Here is a 19,510-nt window from a genome sequence, read left to right on the forward strand (position 1 = left end):
TCATTCAGTTTGTTTTCACTTTTTATCTTTGTCTACTTTTCTAACTGACTTTTACACGTTACATGAAATATATCTAGCTACTCTAGATTAGTAAATTTATAATTTTTACTCAATTTCAATACAAATGAAATAGCAGCATCAAGTTCGTGTAAATTGTAAGATATGTAAGATGCTAAGGTCAAGTACTGATAGTATTGTTTGAAAAGTTATACTTACAAGGCTGATTAAAATTATTTCTTCCCTGATTAATATATTTACAATGAGATACACATTAATGTTATTGTGTAAAAAGCAAACAAAGTAAACTTCGAGATGTATTACAGTGTAAGACATTAAAATACTGTAAAAGAATCTTTTGAATTAAGTTACGGTTCTCCATTCTATAGATAAAACAATTATAGATTTATAAACTATTAAAAAAGCAAGGTTTCTTTTTCTTTTTTTAAAACTTATTAAAATGATTAATCCATTACGTTTTCAAATATTTTAAAACAATTCAGGTGCTATCTGTCATTCCGTTTATGGTTTTTCAGTGCATACATAATTATACACGCTTCCAAAAAAGGACTTTTTCAGAACATTTACCTCCAGCTCGTATATGTTATTTTCTAGTTACAAACACTACCAAGAAAGGATATATTTTAGTCAGAAACTGTCTTATTCCTTGAAAATATGACTGTATTTAGTTGTCACAGCTGATACGATATGTGTTTGTATCTTTGATATTTTGTATTTATCATAAATAGTCAAAATAATGTTTTCAATAAACAAATTTAAAGTAACCTGATTACTACTGCTGGAAAAATTGCAACTTAGATACAGACACATAGGTAAGTTTTATACTAACTGTTGTGAAAGAGTATGGTATATATATTGTTTAAGAATGTTTAGTTTGATTAAACTATAATTTCATTGTTGTCTTAGGTGTGTCTGATTATTCTGACGAAGGGTTCTTTGTCAATAGATGATGGCATCCTAATTTTAAAGTAGCCTCTATTGAGACAAACCTGTCTTTCAAAGTCACACTTTTCTTGTCCTTCAGTAGTAATATCTATGTATTTTGAACCTTATTTTAAAAAATCATTTCTGCTATAAGGTCAGTTTTCTCTTGTCGCAAGCGTGGCCTTTAAATACAAGTATGACTGAATAATTTTTCAGTTGTAGTCTATAGCATACTTTGTTTAATTGTAGCGTATAACATTTTACTGCAACACATAGGCATTTCGACAATCGATGTATATAAACTGATTTTCGAGGTTCCAATATAAGATAATCCAAAAACCGTATACCAACGTTGAAAAAATGAAAATAATACTTTATCAGTTGTTTCCGTTCAACACGCTTTTCTGGATTCCACTTCACCAGGAACATGCATAGCCAAATATTTAAATTTAAAAGATTTATAAGTACAGAGGCACGTGAATTGTATAACCACATAACCGACATTGGCCTAAAGATAAGAGCCAAATGAATCTAAGGTTATATTCACCTAAGAAAGTTGGATCCTTAGTTTTTTACATTATATCTATAATATTCAATTAACTAATGTACAATGTATACTTAATATTAACAAACAGTAGATTTAAGAAAGGATTGTAATGATCATGTCAGTACTGAAGCCCTGAATACTGAGCTGATGATAACGTGGTGGATTTTTGTGCACTAGTAGTGTTATATAAACGAGAATAAAATAATCTAGTAAAACCTACATTAATGATTTGCGTTCGAAGTGCTTCTATGGATAAAACTTCAACGGGAATGTGCAAACCAAAATATTTGAAAGCAAAGGATGTTTGTCGGCTTAGAAGATGAAGACAGAAAAACATTTTATGATTTTATGCGTTCGAAGTTCTTTTCTGAATGTTTCTTCATTTGGAATGTTCAATGCCAAATGTATAAAAACCACGGATGTATAAGAGCCGAAATACGTGAAGAGCTATAATTGTTTTCTAAATCTAGGCAGTATTAAAGCTTGGACTACTGAGTTAACATTACTGTCGGGGACTAATAGTTCATTCGCTTTAACAAAAGAGGTGGAAGATACAAAACAAATTTAAACTTAAAAGTCGAAAAGAAACTGACAACGCCGTGGCAAAAACCGAGAAAAAAAAACGACCAAAAGACAAACAACAAATAAAACTCAAAACTGGGTAACACAAACCTTACAACATGGATAATTTCGTGTGTTCAGGACGGTTAAGCAGATACTGCTTCACATGTGGCATCTGTAGTTTATTTGTTGATTTGATAATCCTGTTTGTTCCCAGTGCTTTTCCCGATTTACATTCAACATTAACACTCCAATCCAAATAATTGTTGGCAAAGAATATATAACAAAACAATTAATTTTCGTTCTCAAATTTGTGTAGGGGTATTTTTCTCAGTGATATTTTCTCTATGGTGTTTTGATTACATGTCAGTGTTTTCGTCGTTTTTAATTACTTGATAAGTTGTTTATTATTTAGTTATATTTTTTTCTGGGGATAGTGTTACTTGCGCGTTGTCCGTCTTTTTTCTACGTATTATTATGGGTAGGAGTTCATTGTATTTCTTTCCACAAAAATGTAGTGTACAATTGTATACACACAATATCAATCTACATTATTATACGATTAATATATTTACTGCAAATAATATATCAGTTTTCATTGATTAGCAAAATGTATGATTAAAGTTGGTAAACAAATTTATTAAGATACTTGAGCAGAACCATGATTTTTTAGTATTTATGAATAGGCATATCTTAATGATACCACATGTGGGGCAGGATCGGCATACGCTTCCGGAGCATCTGATATCACCGAGTCTTTTTTTAATGGGGTTCGGCTTTGGTCTGTCTTTAGTTTTATATGATGTATTTGTAGACTGTCGCTTGTCTTCTCTGTTCTTTTTTTTTTGTTTGTTGTGGCGTGGCACCTAGCTAGTAGTGTAAACGATTAAACATTAATAATAAAAAAATATTTATAACCGAAATTAATTTAATTGACTATTTCATCTAAACAATAAAAAAAAATCTTTTCAATCTTTCAGTTTGAAAATGAAAGTAAATGTTTGTCTGCTACTGACTATTGTTTTCGCCTATTGTTTAATTGATTGGTGCGAAGGAACTAGGTGGGGGCCTTGGCGGCCACCCGTAAGAGGATACCCACCGATCAGAAGATGGCCACCGATTAGAAGATGGCATCCACGTCCTACAATTTATAGAGGACGAAAAAGCGTCACATTTATCGACGAAAATCAAGGTACATACATTTTTTAAACCAACATTGCGTATTTCTGAAAGCATGAATAGAAATCCTTCATTCTGTATTAAAGTCATACCATTTACAAAGTTTGAGAAAAAAGAAATTCCATATATAAACGTTGTTGGTAACACGTAATACATATTTTTACATACATATGATCTTTCTTCATCAATACAACCACAATGAAACATAGCTTTGTTTACTAATAATGCACAAAAAGGGAAACAGTAATTATTGCACAGACAGTGCAGTTATCAATAAGACGACTACTAACTTGATCATAATATTTGGGACATAATTGGAAAAACAGGGCAAAAATGCGAAACTACAATAAGCTAGGTAATAAAGTACTTTAATTTTTTAATTACTTATATTTAAACCAGAAAATTAGCTATTTAGAAAGCGGAATCACAGGTAATATGAGTAAGGGGAATAACTTGTTTGTTAAGAACATGAAACGTAGGTTTTCTTTTTTCAACACTTCTTGAACGGTTTGGATGGAAAAACTATGACAAGTAACATATTATCTTGCTAATCTAACATGTATAACAAACATTCATTCAGTAAGTGAGAGCTACTCAAGCTAACACAAACATTTTCATAACTTTTCCGAATCGTCATACGGAATATACTTTCAACTTAATTTATTATTACAAGATATCTTGAGAACGTTTGGTAGGAACATAGGACGTCTTGTCAATATCTAGAGAGCAATATCATTAAACGCCAGTATATATATTTTTAACCCTACCTTATAGGTCAACACGGACTGTTATATCCGTTTAAAATTGTATAAGAAATGTTTGTTTGAAGTAAATATTATGCAATATAGAATTGAACGCTTCTTTTTTTAATTGTATTGAGGTGTAAAAGCGTTAACCGAAGCTCTTCATTCTAATAATGTGCATACGATGAACGTTTTTACAACCCTATAAAATTATAAAAAGAAGCACTACATTTCTTATAATAATATTCCTATGTAACAACCATGAAAAAGAGAATTATATCAAGCTTTTTGAATGTTTTTGATGCATTGTCTTACATTGACACGGGTAGCATGTGCAGTCATAGCTGGGTTTTTTTTACACGGAAATAAAATTCGATATTGGAGTGCCTCACAATTGGTTATCACTCAATGAAAATTACGTATTTTAATGAAACAATAATTATTAGTGGACAACGACACGCTTTATAAAACTGTATTTAAAGTTTTAGCTGCTCAAAAATAAACAGTTACATGTTTACGCCAACTTGATCACTTTCTTTTCTTTCAAATTGTCTTTCATCATTTATTTAAAACAATATTTCAGATGACGACATAAAGAACGTGGACCTAGAAGACCGACATTTAAACGAACGATATGTCGATATGAATGATGATAATGAGGTTATGGATGATATCCATGAGCGTTACGTGGATGATCCACAGGAAGATGACTGATTTAGACACTGTTTTCTACATACGCGTCAAAATGCAGATTAAATGATTGTAGCAACATTGTTATATTTTTCATCAATCATTGCTGTTTTAACAGCGATTCAGTGGCCAAAATTCAATCCATTACCCCATTTCCATTTATTTTAAAATACATTGTGTTTTTGAAGTTAAAATTGTAGAACATAAGAAAATGTGACATGTTTGCCAATCAGACAACTTTCTACTAGAAACAAAATTACATAGAATTTATCAACTATAGGTCACTGTACTGCTCCAAACAATGAACACATCCAATAGTGCATAGTCAGTTTGTAAAAGCCCCGACATGACACATAAACAACAATTCAAACGAAAAAACAAACGACCTAATTATTGTAAACAAAAACGGCAACAATAGACACCCACTGTATTAAAGGCTTCTGACTTGCGATAGATCTATACATAATGTGACAGTGTTAAACTTAAATGCCGAGACCAACCCTCCCCAAATATGGGGCATAAGTGTCAAAGCACAACATACATGCAAGAAAAAGCTATATAATCAGCTGGAAAAAAAAACTTGACTCATCAGATTGGCACATTATGATTTAGCAATATTGCAACGCCAAACTCTTATGAAGTATATATTTCCCATTCTATTCAATACAATATTCCATAGTGTTTCCAATCATTATTGTCTTGAATAATAATGCATGTATTTATTAGTAAAAACCACGTTAACTTTTCAAACATCCTCGGAATGTCATCATGATGTGTTTAACGGCCTTGTCTTAGAAACAATTTAGACCTTCTTTCCTTATTTATGACCGTTCAATGACAATGACATATCACTGAATTTTACTTGGCATTACCCAAATCACGAATGCCTCTACTTTGCCAGGAAATTCCATATTCTCCCTGATCACATGTGAAAACACCCTTTTTGTGGGCATTACATATAAGTTGCTCAATCTCCAGGTAATTTGTTGAGTTTTGATATTCTTTGTTTTGTTATGGTAATGTCTGTCTCACACCTATGGTGTTGATTGCCGTCTTGGTAGCTTTGTATCTTTATTTTACACTTTTATCTTTCACTTCTATCGGTTTTCCTTATATCAGTTAGTAGTCTGATATCTCAGTAAATAACTGTTATTCCGAACAAAATGTTCTGTTCATAATAAGCTTCTTCATCTGTTGGATACCTCAAAACGTAACACTCGAGATGGTTTCAGTTCCTATTTTCAACAAATATTCTCAAGAAGTAAAATATCCTCGTTACAAATCCTACGGCTCTAATGTATGTCAATGTAAATTGCCTGTAGATCATGTTCGTATTATGATGTCATAAAAATGTGTGTATTCGTTCAAAATTTCTTCAACAGTTTTACATTACTTTAAAACTATGCTTTAACGAAGATGTTGGGGAATTTGCTTTTCAACCTTGAAAACTATGGCCAGCCATTTGGGCTCAAATGAACAAACTTTTAAAAACAGACGTAATAAAAGAACTGACCTCAAAAGCGAAAACAGACATTAAATTAAAAAAAAAAAACAGACATTAAAGAATTAAAAACAGAGGTCACAAACAAAAATAATGATGATGGCAGAAAGAAAATCTACTCCTTGTTTTTTAACTCCAATATCAATAAATTAGACACTGTTTATAATATATGAACCAATACAGGACTTGATTCTACTCCTTTAAGAAAGTGTGTGTTAAAGCTAGATTAAAGGCAGATGTGTATACACTGCAATCAAATTGTAAGAGATTGAATAAGTATGAAGTAAGTGCGATATGCCCGTTGTGTATTACTGACATTGAAGTACTGGACATTTCTCGCTACAGTGCAACAAAACTGATACCGTGAGAAGAGAGTTAATAACAAAACTAAGAACTCTGCAATGTGACATTGATCATTGAAATAGAACAATCTAGTCTTTTTGAACAAGTCAGTGCTATTGAAAGTGATTTTTTTTTGTGTCAAGTCCACAAATTCAAATATAAATACAGACTATCTTATTGATGGAGATAACAGAGGCCATTTCAAGAGAAAGGTATATGCCTGACATCATAGAAGATGTGCCATACTGAGTTTAGCTAGCAGTTAGGGTAGCAATGTCATTTGAAACTGTTTGGTATAATATATTAAAAGTATTTCTTTTAAATTAAGACTTTAATTAACAATAAGTTGTTTAGGGTACTAGGCTTTGTTTCCTTATTCTTGCAATTCTTATGGTTATGATTATATCAGTGAAGGTTGTGGTGTATGTAAATGATTAAGTGGTTACTATTTTAGTGAAATAAATAAAATCTTTGCAATGGTCCTTAATAAGGTATAAGTTAAACTTTTTTTATATTTCTGAGCATATATATGAATGTTTATGTTAAAGTATATATATATATTTAGTTATGCAACCCATGCTATGAGCTATGCACAAAATCGTTGTCCGTTAAAAAAATCTGTTTCCTTAATTCAATTTATTGTATCTCTTCATTGAAATATGAGTTATAAGTTTACAGTTGCAGTGCAAGCGACTTATGACAAGTACATATAGAGGTGTGTTATTGGCTTTGAATGAACAAAAGAAAGTAAAAACCTATATAATGCATACTCTAATGATGTGTGTATAGAGTAACTGATTGTAACAGTAACTTTGATAATTTAGTGACACGAAAGGTCCTTTTCGATTTTAGTGAATGACATAGTGCATAGACTTTTACGTATACAGTGATGTACATAGATTAGTGCTTCATTAAGGTTATAACAATTGTGCCTTTAAAGGACAGTCTAAATGTATATAGTATGGTGATGGCGCAGATCACTGTACGTAAAATGGTGATTTATATAGTTGTATGCCTCGTGTGCTTCGGGTTTTGACTTGAGCACCTTGCTGGGATAAAATTCCTAGCTTATAATTGGATTTGACAATCTGCCATTGCAATTTTAACTTAGTGGTGGGTACACTTGGCAGTGTTGATTTATAGGCGTACTTATACTGTTTTCTGCTCTAAAATTCTTATTGTAAATTGTTTCCTGCACATGCACACAGTTGCTTATAGTAAAGCTACTTACCCGTATTACACTACAAAAGTAGTAGTACTCAAGATCAAAGAAGAAGTGGTGACACCTGTTCGTTTTTGTTCTTTTATTGTTTTCGTTTTTGATCTCTGTTTGTTTTATTTTTTACGTCTGTTCCTTATTTGTATGTCTGTTTTCGTATTAGACCTCTGTTGTCTGTTTGTTTTATCTTAATTGTATGTCTGTTTTCGTTTTTGATGTCTGCTTTTTTCAATTTAACGTCTGTTTTTGAAGTTTTATGTCTGTTTTCGTTTTATGACTTCTGTTTTTTTTTTTTGTATTTCAACGTCTGTTTTTAAAATTTTGTTCAATTTTACCCGAATGGCTGCCTATAGAAAACAGGGATTAATTTCATAAAACATAGAGAGAATTAACCTCATATAATAATTTAATAGCATACAAGGAATATCAATGAAGGAACATTGTAATAAAACATATTTGGAATTTCACGACTTTTACAGAACATAAAATGTCTATTAAGGTATAGAATAGCCCAATTAAATCAAATGTGTAAGTGTTATTGATGGTTACGTTTTCAAATTCAAACAACGATGTAAGCCTTAAGTCGGGTATAATGTGATAATTAGCCAATTATTATCTCCTTAAAATCCCCAAGAAGAAATTAACTTAGCTGTATTTATCAAAAGTTTGAGGAATTAAAGGTCCCCGATGCTCTTAAACGCCGAAAATTATCTGCCCTTTTTTATATATTTTTTTTAGTCAAGCGTCACTGTGAGTCTTGTACACAGTTTCAATCCTAGTGTTAATGATGAATTTAACTATTACATACAAATGGAAGTTTTTAAAGACCTTGACTGGCTATACATCCCTTTCACGGTCGGCCCTGGCTTGCGCCTTTTTTGGCATTCTATTACATATGATACAACATATCTGCTTTATAGTGTGATGCTAAGAAAATTCCGGTCTATTTGATGGAAATATTCTGGTTGTAAGACATCAGAGAGAAATACGAAAATAGCACTTGATATGAATTTTGTGCTCCCGAAATGCTTTTGTTAAAAAATCTGTATCGGGAACGCTAAGGAAAAAACTAATATTTGAAAGCAAATAATGTCTACTTCACACCACAACTAATACACTTTGTCCAATGTAATGTGTAGTTTCATCATTTCTTGATTTTGCCAAAAATGTTTAAAACTCCAGTATTTTTAATAAAAGCTTTGAATCAATACACGGGTTTGTTTAAATGGCGATAATGGGGGTTTAATCCAAAATAAGTTAAAGACAAAGTTATTTCAGATTGGACTTTGGAAAAAAATCGTTTGATTTATAAACGGAACATTAAAGTAAATTTTGTTGACTTTCAGGTCAAAAGATACAAGAGACTCTTCACCAATTGAGTACATTTTTCGTTTTTCGGTTGCAAAAGTGTTTCTTTTAGATATCAAAATAAAAAAAAAAAAAATATTATAAAAAGAAAAAGAGAAATTAATAGAGTTTGTGCGCTTCTTTAGTTGTTGAGTGTATAAATACCTAACTATAAGGGACTCGAATACACCTGAGGATGTTGCAATCTACATTTCATAAAATTTCATAATTTTATCAATGGAAAATTTGAGAAGGGGATAGTTACGTGATAAAATTGTATAAAAACTGAAGCTCAGACTACTGAATTGACAATATAAAAAAAAACAGCAGTCTACTGTGAGTGGAATATCCCTAGACATTTGGCAGAAAAAAAGTCAATAAATTTGAGGCAAACTAATAACCTTTAGTATCTTGCTTCTCATGCATTCTGTGCTCTCTTTATTTTCTCTCTTTGAATAACATGGCTAAATAGAGTTGATGTAAACTACCAACCAAAATACCTAAAATTATAGTTAACGAACAACAGAGCACAATTTACGTCCTTTTACCATGTTTAACGTGACAGCTATTAGAAAGGGCAACGGAAAAAAACAATGGGTCAAGTAAACTGGTAGATGTATGTAGTGGAGATAAATACCATGATCAGAAGGAGGAACGAAAAAGACAAATATCTTCAACAAACCATTACTTTAAACACATTTTATTGTAAATACAAGAATCATGTAAATAGCTAAGACACAAGTAACAGCTTACCAAGTATTCTCCTATGCATTAGACAATATATGACATAGTACATACACTATGCACAGAAATATATGATATTGCACAGTATAAAAATGACACAACATACTATTGAAGTACTTTTATTCGTGGGTTACCAATTTTCGTGGTTTTCGGGGATGGTTTAATCCACGTTTTTTAGTGCCCAACGAAAAATAACAAATTATGGTCAAATCAAGACATGGAAAGATCCCAATGTAGCTTTGAATACACGGATACACGCATACAATCTAGAGAATACATCGAATGTCAGCAAACGCACTATGAACTACATGGACATTTTTAGACAGGGTTTTACCCATTAAATCTTTAAAACACCTAAACTGTACGACTTTTATCTTTTTGATTCCAATTAAAAATTATTATTGATCGATAAGTCAGACTTCCAGTTATGACGTGCGATGATGAAGTGTCTCCTCATAATTCTCATATGACAAAAAATAACAGTAGAAATATTGGGCTTGCTTTTTTATATCATAAGAAATAATTCTACAATTCAAAGCACATTTGTAAAAATCAAATTGTAACCGTTGTATTCAAAGTTAAGTGACATGGCCCAATCAACATCTTTGATGATTGTTAATCTGTTGATCAATCGATCTCGGGTCAATTAGTGCCATCACTTCTGACTACACGTGTGCAGCAATTAAAATCTTAACTTTGCAATTTCCTTCAATCGAGACAATGTGTAAGCATAGACGAATCAGCTTATTTCCAAAAACAATTTATTTATTACAAAATTGATGAATACTGTCAGTAAGGAAAGACGAACAAGTAAATTTTCCCATTTCCATTCTCAATTTTAAATGAAGTGAACATCTTAATTTGCAATGTCCCATAAATTACTATGAAACAACATACGGTTATTTTTTAAGATTCTGCGTTTCTGGTGGCTTTAAATCTTTTTTTTTTCTCTAGAAACTAAAATACACAAAAGAAGAACCCACGAACACGTAGCATGTGTAACGGTACCTCAAACCACGGAAATTGATACCCACGAACAAAAGTATTTTTCACGGTAGTACTGCACGTGTGTGACACGAGGGCAAGGAACTCTTGAAAAGAATAGATCAAAACAAGTAGTTTAGGTGAAATTATGTAAATGTGTACTGCTTGAAATGACATATACAGTTCTACAAATACAAATCAATACAGAGCAATACGAACTCTTGCAAAACATGTCCGGCTAAGGCAGGTGAACGGGAGGATAAGCAGTATACATGTATGTACCACTATTCCTTATAATCACCATGTTCAAAAAATTTCTATGTAGCCAATTGCAAATCACTAACGATTTAAAAAGTACTCAACGTTTAATTGTAATTACGTTTCTTTTCTTTTTCTTTTTTAGAAAGTATGTTTGGATTAACAATCAGATGTATTGTAAACGCGAAAATTTTCGGGGGAGGGTTATTTTCGTTTGTTTTTCGACAATGTAAGACTCGCACCTTTTCTACACAACTCCCCCGCATACATATTGCGTAATTATCCATGTTTGCAGTAGGTTAAGCTATTGATATGTTACAAAGAAATCTGTTAAAACAAGATTATTTTAAATATTGAAGCCTTTAACAGGTCAATTTATTGACCGCTGAAAGAAAATTTGACACAAACAATCTATTTCATCTTACAAAAAAAAGGGGGAATTATCAAGTAAAACAAATCTAATTGTACTTATATAAATCATTTATACAATTCAAAAACACATTTAGAAATAATAAAAGTTGTATGATTTCCTAAAGGGAAGTTCAATAAACCAACTGCCCTATAGAAACCAAAAGATAAGAATAGAGACATCTATGAGTCGCTACACGGCCTTCGACAATCGCACGAATCAATTCCGTACTGTAACGTATGATTATAATTCAGATATCACAAAAATTAAACAACTCAAAAGAGAAAACCAACGGCTTGAAGATTCATGCTCAAAACAAACAGAAACAAATATTACAAACAGCGTCTAAGCCCCTAAATTATAGAGTTCTTACTTTAGATAGGTCACCAAGAATGTGGCAGGGTTAAACATTATTGTGATTGAGACAGAAATGTAACAGCACAACATAAGAAAACCCGTAATTATGTTGGAAATGGCTTGACTCACCAGATTGGCCGAAACTTTAAATATACTAATAGTTCACAGCTGTGTATCAAGGTATATTTAGTTATGTTTCATTTTGTTAAACAAAATCAATGTTAGAACTGATATTGATAATATTACTACAACAGTGGTATATTACATTCTACTTTAATAATCAACCACGTGTATATATTCCGGGCGAACAATTCGAAGTAAAGACTAGTGAATCATAGTATTCTTATATGCCTTTCTTCTCCCAGCCAGCTGTAAGTTTTCACGGAACTGTATGTGATAATCCGAATATTGAACGCTATAACATGTTACTAATATTTGGTATTTTGGTAGCCAATATCATATACAGATGTACTGTTTTGTACAAGAGCTTCACAATATCAGGTTTAAATTTATTCAAAATGTAGAAAAATATAACTTTAAATGGCAAAACGTATGATTCCAAACAAGAAAAATAAACACGTTGTATTGAGATTTTTTTTTACAAACAGGACGATTCAGCATGTACTGAAAGACAATAGTAGAATGATATGGCGCGAATACATGATTCAAACAGCAACGTTTTTTTTATTTCAAACAATTCGCACGAGAGGCGCTATGAGTTTACAGAAGATAGTCGACCTCAAATATTTTCAAAATGTCTTTCCCGAATCATCGATCATCAGTATTTCTACAAATGATGCCTTATCTTTGTGGTAATTTTGACGAACAAATCATTTTTGCATTTTATTAAAAAACAGTCTTCAACTGCATAGTATTCGTTTCTTTCCCTACTAAGTGACATTATGTTGCCTGTCATATGCCAACGAAGGGATTGAATTAATATGAATAAAATTGAGAATGGAAATGGGGAATATGTCAAAGAGACAACAACCCGACCTAATAGCAGATAAGAACCAAAGGCCACCAATGGGTTTTCAACGCAGCGAGAAAATCCCACACCCGGAGGTAGGCCTCAGCTGGCCCCTAAATAACAATGTGTACTAGTTCAGTGAAAATGGACGTCATACCAAACTCCAAAACATATAAATGAACTAAAATTAAAAAAACATACAAGACAAACAAAGGCCAGAGGCTCCTGACTTGGGACAGGCGCAAAAATGTGGCGGGGTTAAACATGTTTTTTGTTATCTCAACCCTCCCCCTATACCTCTAGCCTCTATAAATAAACACACAGCAATACGCACAGTAAAACTCAGTTTAAAAGAAGTCCGAGTCCGATGTCAGAACAGGTAACAAAAGAAACTAAGCAAAATGACAATGATACATACATTAATAAGGACTACTAGCAGTCACTGACATGCCAGCTCCAGACCTCAATTAAACTGATTGTAAGATTATGTCTTCATCATATGAATATCAGGCACAATCCCTCCTGTTAGGGGTTAAGTATCATACCATCATAAAATATATGAGAAGAACACAACCCGTATCATGGCTCATTATCCTAAAGCTAGAATGCATAGTTTAGTTTGGTATACCTTAGTTTCGTTAAGTTATAATTTTCGTGTGACTAATTTGCAAAAGAAAAGTATTTTTGAATGTTCTATCCTTTTTGGATATACTTTCGCTTCCCAGATGAAAATATATTTAGGGCAGGCAAAATGGAATACTTGTATAGCATTTAAATGTAATAAGCTTAGCCACTTAACTATTTGAATATTAGTAATATCTAAAAGCTTTTTATCAATTAACAATAAGAATCATGTGAGTTTGATTCACATTCATGTTGATATCTCCAGTAGATATCATGCTATAATGTAATATGTTTGAGTTGTATTAATAGACAAATCTTTGTCTTATATATATGTGACATTCTGTACATATGATGTCATTTTATCAATATAACCACTTATTTAAAAATAAATCAACATCCTAGTCTTTATTTCTGCGAAATTTATTCTGTTGCTTATTACGTCCAAACGAAAAAAGAAAACAATATCTTAAAAAGTCTGTAACATTCAGGTTGGAATGTTATAAGTGATGATGTTATTTTAAGTGTCACCAGCAAGGTAAGAACATCTCGCAAAGACACCCTGATATGAGAGTTATTAGATTTTTAGAATTTTAACAAAAACACCATGTGAACACGAATTCTGTTAGACATGTTTATAACTTGTGAATGCAACACCCCGAGACCATTTGTCAGGTAGCTACATGTTATATACTTCGCAGGATTGTTTGCCTTTATATGTAGTTGACCACACCATACTGTCATATTGACTTGACAATTTTATGAGAGTAATGGAACTTGTACCATCTTTTAACCATGATGAGACTATAAAAAGGCATTGTGACATTCAATTTAATTTCAGATTTATACAGTGCGGGCGGCATTTTGTTAGTGGCGTATAAGTCTTGTCAAACTACTGTAAATAAGGAAAGTCTGCAATATTTTCATTAATACGAAAATTGCGAAAGGGTAGATATTGAAAACATAAAAAGTAAGGAGGCTATATTTCCTGAACTTACAATAAACAGCCCTTGCGTTTTTGTCCATGGTTTAAAAATCTCAATAACCAATGAAGACACTATTTTTGAATTTACAATTAAAGCTGTACAACGTGATATACAACTATCAACAGGTTTGAAAATTGATTATTATCCATTTATATATTTTAAACTTCTTCTTTTTTTTAAATAGTAAACTAGTTGAGTTGTTCCATATGCAACGTTTTTTTCAAATGTTAAATCCATTTTCAAGTGATTCGGTAGTTATACATCATCGACAGTTTACGTGTTAGGCATGACCGTTCCCGATAAAGGTAAATTTAGAAAGGATTTCGGATACAACACATTTATTAATTGGTATTTTCGTTCTTTTGATTTTATAATTAAAATGAAAACTTACCTTATGAGATTATAAATTACTCACCGTTAATGTAAACAATTTGCTGATAAAATCCTTTAAGAACAGTCAATCTTTAGCAGATGATATTTTATCTTTTATTATACCAGAAGTTTAGGTGTGTGTCCTACTATGTAGACACTATATTTGCACATCAAGAAGATAAATAAATATTAGTCAAAGCAAAACAGACGTTGAAAATAAAATAACAAAAAGCAACAAAAATCTCTATGAAACAAAATGAGGGATGAACACATGTATCAAAGAAAGGTAATGATTTCCAGCAGCTAAACAATTGGTATCAATCGTGTTATTCATTACAAGAAAATGTGGTGATGTCACGATCGAGGAAGGATTTTGTGTACGACAAGTGGACAATATTCGTGATGATTTTTGTTAAACTTTTAATAGTACAACTTCAACATAATCATTAGAGAAAATTGAGATCTTTCTTAATTTGTTGTCTTTTTCAAACCGCATTTCTTCTTAGTTTGGCCTCTTCTAACAGGGAAATAATAAGTCAGCTAATAAATATCATCTTTTAAGGGTTAAAAAAGGCAATTATAAGATTCCTCTTCTGATGCACTATCAATTTATTCTTAACATTTGATACTTTTGTCCATCATTTAACATTTACAGAGATTACGTTTATCATGATAAATAACAAGGAAATTCGTTTACTACATTCCGTTGTTGTTTTACATAACTGGTGTGGTTGTGTGATAATCCTACACAATCATGTTGAAATCATAAGACGTAAGATACTACCATCATCACTGCTCATTTGATGTACATTTAATATTCATATGCCACCAATGTGCTGTGTTTTTGCCAATTAATATTTTTAAAACCGGTTATATTTTAAGGAGGGACCATTTGCATCAACATTCATATCGATAGATATTAAAAATTGTTATTATAATATTTTCAAATAAAATGACATTACTTGACATAAGTAGCCAATCTTAACTTACCTAGGTTTATTGAATTGAAGCATGACGGAGGGTGGAATATGACTGTCTGAACTGTTTGCTCGTTGAATATTCATGTTGTGTATTAAATATCAACCCAATCTGCTTGTAATAGTAAAAGTTCAATGATAAGTCAATATTGATACTAAAAGACCTTCAAACAAAAAGGGATGTTGAGATTCCCAAGCCCGAATGGCGAGTGGATTTGAACAGCCCTTTTTGTTAGGAGGTCTTTTAATGTCAATATTAACTTAATCATTGAACTTTTATTGACTTACAAACCATCGAAAACATAAGAAATGTACGCCTTGCAAAAATCACTTGCAGAAGGCTAATTCCCCTGAATTGGACTGAGTCTAAATATATTCAACTTAAATAATAGGGAAACAGTTCTCAGACTGATATATACAAATAACAGTTACCTAATTGCATTGAAAACGGACCGATTAAATGGCAATACATCATTCATGTCATTTAATTATTTAGTTATTATAAATTTTGTAGCTTTAGAATAACACCATAGGACAGTTATATTAAATTTAGGGGTAAATTTATATTTTTGAATTCTAACTTTTGAAAATAATGATTTTTTTATTTTATTAATGAGTAAATTAAAACCCTATACAGACCAATTAATGTTCTGCACAAGAACTTCTTGTTATATATATTTGATGAGTTTAATCTGTCAGTAATCATGAAATAGATTCGTTAAGACCAGACCATATGAAAACTGTAAGTAAAATCTTCCAACAATTAGTTATTCAAACAGCTTACTTCACAACTTCTAATCGAACAGACCTAGATCCATAAGGTCCTTCATTATAATCAGGTAAATTGGTTTTGATTCTGTAATTCCTACACGACGTAACATGTATATGTAAAAAAAATAGTGATGTCTATTCAGTCAAATTTTATTAATAAATTTTGTTTTGAAAATATTGTTTACCTTTCTTAGTTTTATAATTACCTGACATTATTATATATTATAAAGCGTAATAAAACAGTAGATTAGAAACCAAGTAAAAAAAAAATATTTAAAAACAAAATTTATAGTGTTCCGTCATGTAGGAAATTGCAAAATAAATAACAAATAAAAAAAAAACATAAATCATTTTGCACTATTATTGAGTGCTTTAAATGGAAATTTTACAGTAGAGCATTGTACAAAATCTTGTCTTCGTGTACTATGTACATGGAATAATTTATGAAGTTGATTGATTGTTGTTTGTATTACGTCCAGTGGCAAATATGTCATGAATGTTTATGACGAGAACACATACATTTTAAATACAATAGGTAGGTCCTGCAATGAGAGGTCGACAGTGAGGTTGGACGTAAAACTTGGAAATACCACTGGAAAATGAGGGTACATTGGGTAAGGACAGAAATATAGCCTTGCTATAACTGGCCACATCCGGACCCTCAAATAATTGGTGCAAGAGTTTTAAATTTGCAGAGAGAGTTGATCCATGAAATCTACTCTGAAGTTGGCAATAGATATTTACGTGCAGTTTCCAATATCATTTAACGTATCTAATTTAGGTTAGATACTTTTAGCTCGCTTTAGTAATTGTGAGAATTCTGTGAAACTGTTACAGTATTGTTTATTGTAAATGAGTTTTTGGTATGAAATTCTATACTACCGACCTTCTGGATGGTGTTGTGGGATCGTTTTCGCCTCGAGAGCGGGAGGTCGTAGGTTCGAACCCCGACTGGGTCAACCAAAGTCTTAACTATTGGACTTTGCTGTTTCAACGCACAACAAGCGGCATTTAAGAATGCGATCAAAGACTGGTCGGCTCGGAGTCATAAATGTGTCCGGGTAGGGTAACTTTTCTTCCTCCAAACTGTTATCTAGTGAGCTTATTAATCTGATGAGATAATTAAGCCCTTATCAACTGATTTGTTTTAGTTTGTTCATATTTTATACTGTTACCCGCTGTCCGAGGTTAGGGGAGGGTCGGGCGCCCGCTAACATGTTTAACCCCGCCACATTCTGTGTGTGCCTGTCCCAAGTCAGGAGTCTGTAATTCAGTGGTTGTCGTTTGTTCATGTATATCATATTTGTATTTCGTTTATTGTTTTTTTACATAAATCAGGCCTTTAGTTTTCTCGTTTGAATTGTTTTACAAATTTCATTTCGGAGCTATTAATAGCTGTCTATGCGGTATGGGTTTTGCTCATTGTTGGAGGCCGTACGGTGACCTATTGTTAACTTCTATGTCATTTGATCTCTAGTTGAGAAGTATCTCATTGGCAATTATACCACACCTTCTTATTTGTATATTTATACGTTAAACGTGTCTGTCTAGTACAACGCAGGGTTAATATTCATAATATATTTACATGTTCCTGTCCTTAAATGCATTTAATTTGCCGCTGGACGTTAGGCAGCCATCCATTATCATCATTTATTTTACCGTTACTATATAGTGAAGTGTTTTTCTCTTACTGGTTTATATTACACCTTCTTTGATATCCACCGATTCAATTGAAAAGGACAGGTGATATTTTACAACCACACACTTGTGTATGTTTGGATATCTTGACGGTAAATAATATAAAATTAACTCCGTATTTTTAATCATGGGGCGGTTTTGAGCTTATTATTCTGTATAGTTATCTTTATATTACAAAAGACTCTATGTTGATTCTTAATGTTTTGATTTATATGTGTCGTTGGATTGCTGTCGCATTAATGTATATCGTTTTCACTCCTTTTATTCAAAACCAAAGGATTGACTTGGGTATAGAAATATGGACATCTCATCCAACAGTAAACACTTGCTAAAAGAGTGCGTCCGTTTTGCTCTGCGGATGTATGAATACGACGCTACGTCCGGTAAAAATAGATATGTCGTATATCAGATACCTCGTGTAGAGAGAGAGTTTCAAGCTTTCTATACATTAAAGAACCATTTGAATAACTCTTTGAGGGGGAAATGCGATCTACGCACAAGTTAAATGATTGAAATCTTTAAACAACAAGAAAGGTCAGCTAAATCTTCAAATAAGTCGCATGGCTGATTTTAACACATTTGTTTGCGCCTTTTGCAAAGACAAATGAAGATGAAGAAAAACTTTAAATAACAAAACCGACGAGTAAGACAATATCTAGAAAATAAATGAAACAGCCAAAATAAGTTGAATCCTTATATAAATTGTTGCCCTTTAAAACATGTTTTTATCCATTTTTGCTTTTATGACAACTATACCAGATAAAAATAACTTGAAACAACAAATTTTGTTACCTAGGCAAGACTGCCATCGTTGTACGCTTCAATATATGAGTTATTCCCACTTAATGAAGATTTGTTTTCTGTTCTACTCCTCTCCTAGTTTGGCTTGATAGGATACAATGTAAACCCTGATGTGGACTACTTTATTTAATGTTAAAATTAAATGGAAAGATAAAAATGAGGAAAGAAATTATAAAATTTACGTTTATTGCAGATCTTCTTGCTATTGGTGGAAAAAAATCTAAAATAAAATCATGAAAATCATAAAACATCCAAAGTCCTTACACTATTTAATTATGATTCCATTCTTGTTCTTCAAACATCATATTATAATTCAATCCCATTGTTTGTCGCCCCTTTACCGTCGACATTTGTCTTTTAGGATTGGTACAATTGAAAATTCGAACTAAAGTTAACATTTATTGAGTTGTTTGTAATATTCAGCTGAATGTTTAGTTACCACCATAAATCTTTTATTGCAGATAAAACCGAATCGATTTGCAAAAAATATT

At 31.9% G+C, this 19,510-nt stretch overlaps 1 long non-coding RNA gene across 1 annotated transcript; it reads left to right on the top strand.

Annotated features, from left to right (window-relative positions):
• Positions 1–740: 740 nt before the first annotated feature.
• LOC127704861 (uncharacterized) lies at positions 741–4,743 on the top strand. The gene is made up of 3 exons (XR_007983552.1): positions 741–830; positions 3,031–3,242; positions 4,556–4,743. It is a non-coding gene; the product is annotated as an uncharacterized LOC127704861 (long non-coding RNA).
• Positions 4,744–19,510: the final 14,767 nt, after the last annotated feature.

The sequence above is a fragment of the Mytilus californianus genome, unplaced genomic scaffold (assembly GCF_021869535.1).
Source record: "Mytilus californianus isolate M0D057914Y unplaced genomic scaffold, xbMytCali1.0.p SCAF_6, whole genome shotgun sequence".
NCBI classification, from domain to species: Eukaryota; Metazoa; Mollusca; class Bivalvia; order Mytilida; family Mytilidae; genus Mytilus; species Mytilus californianus.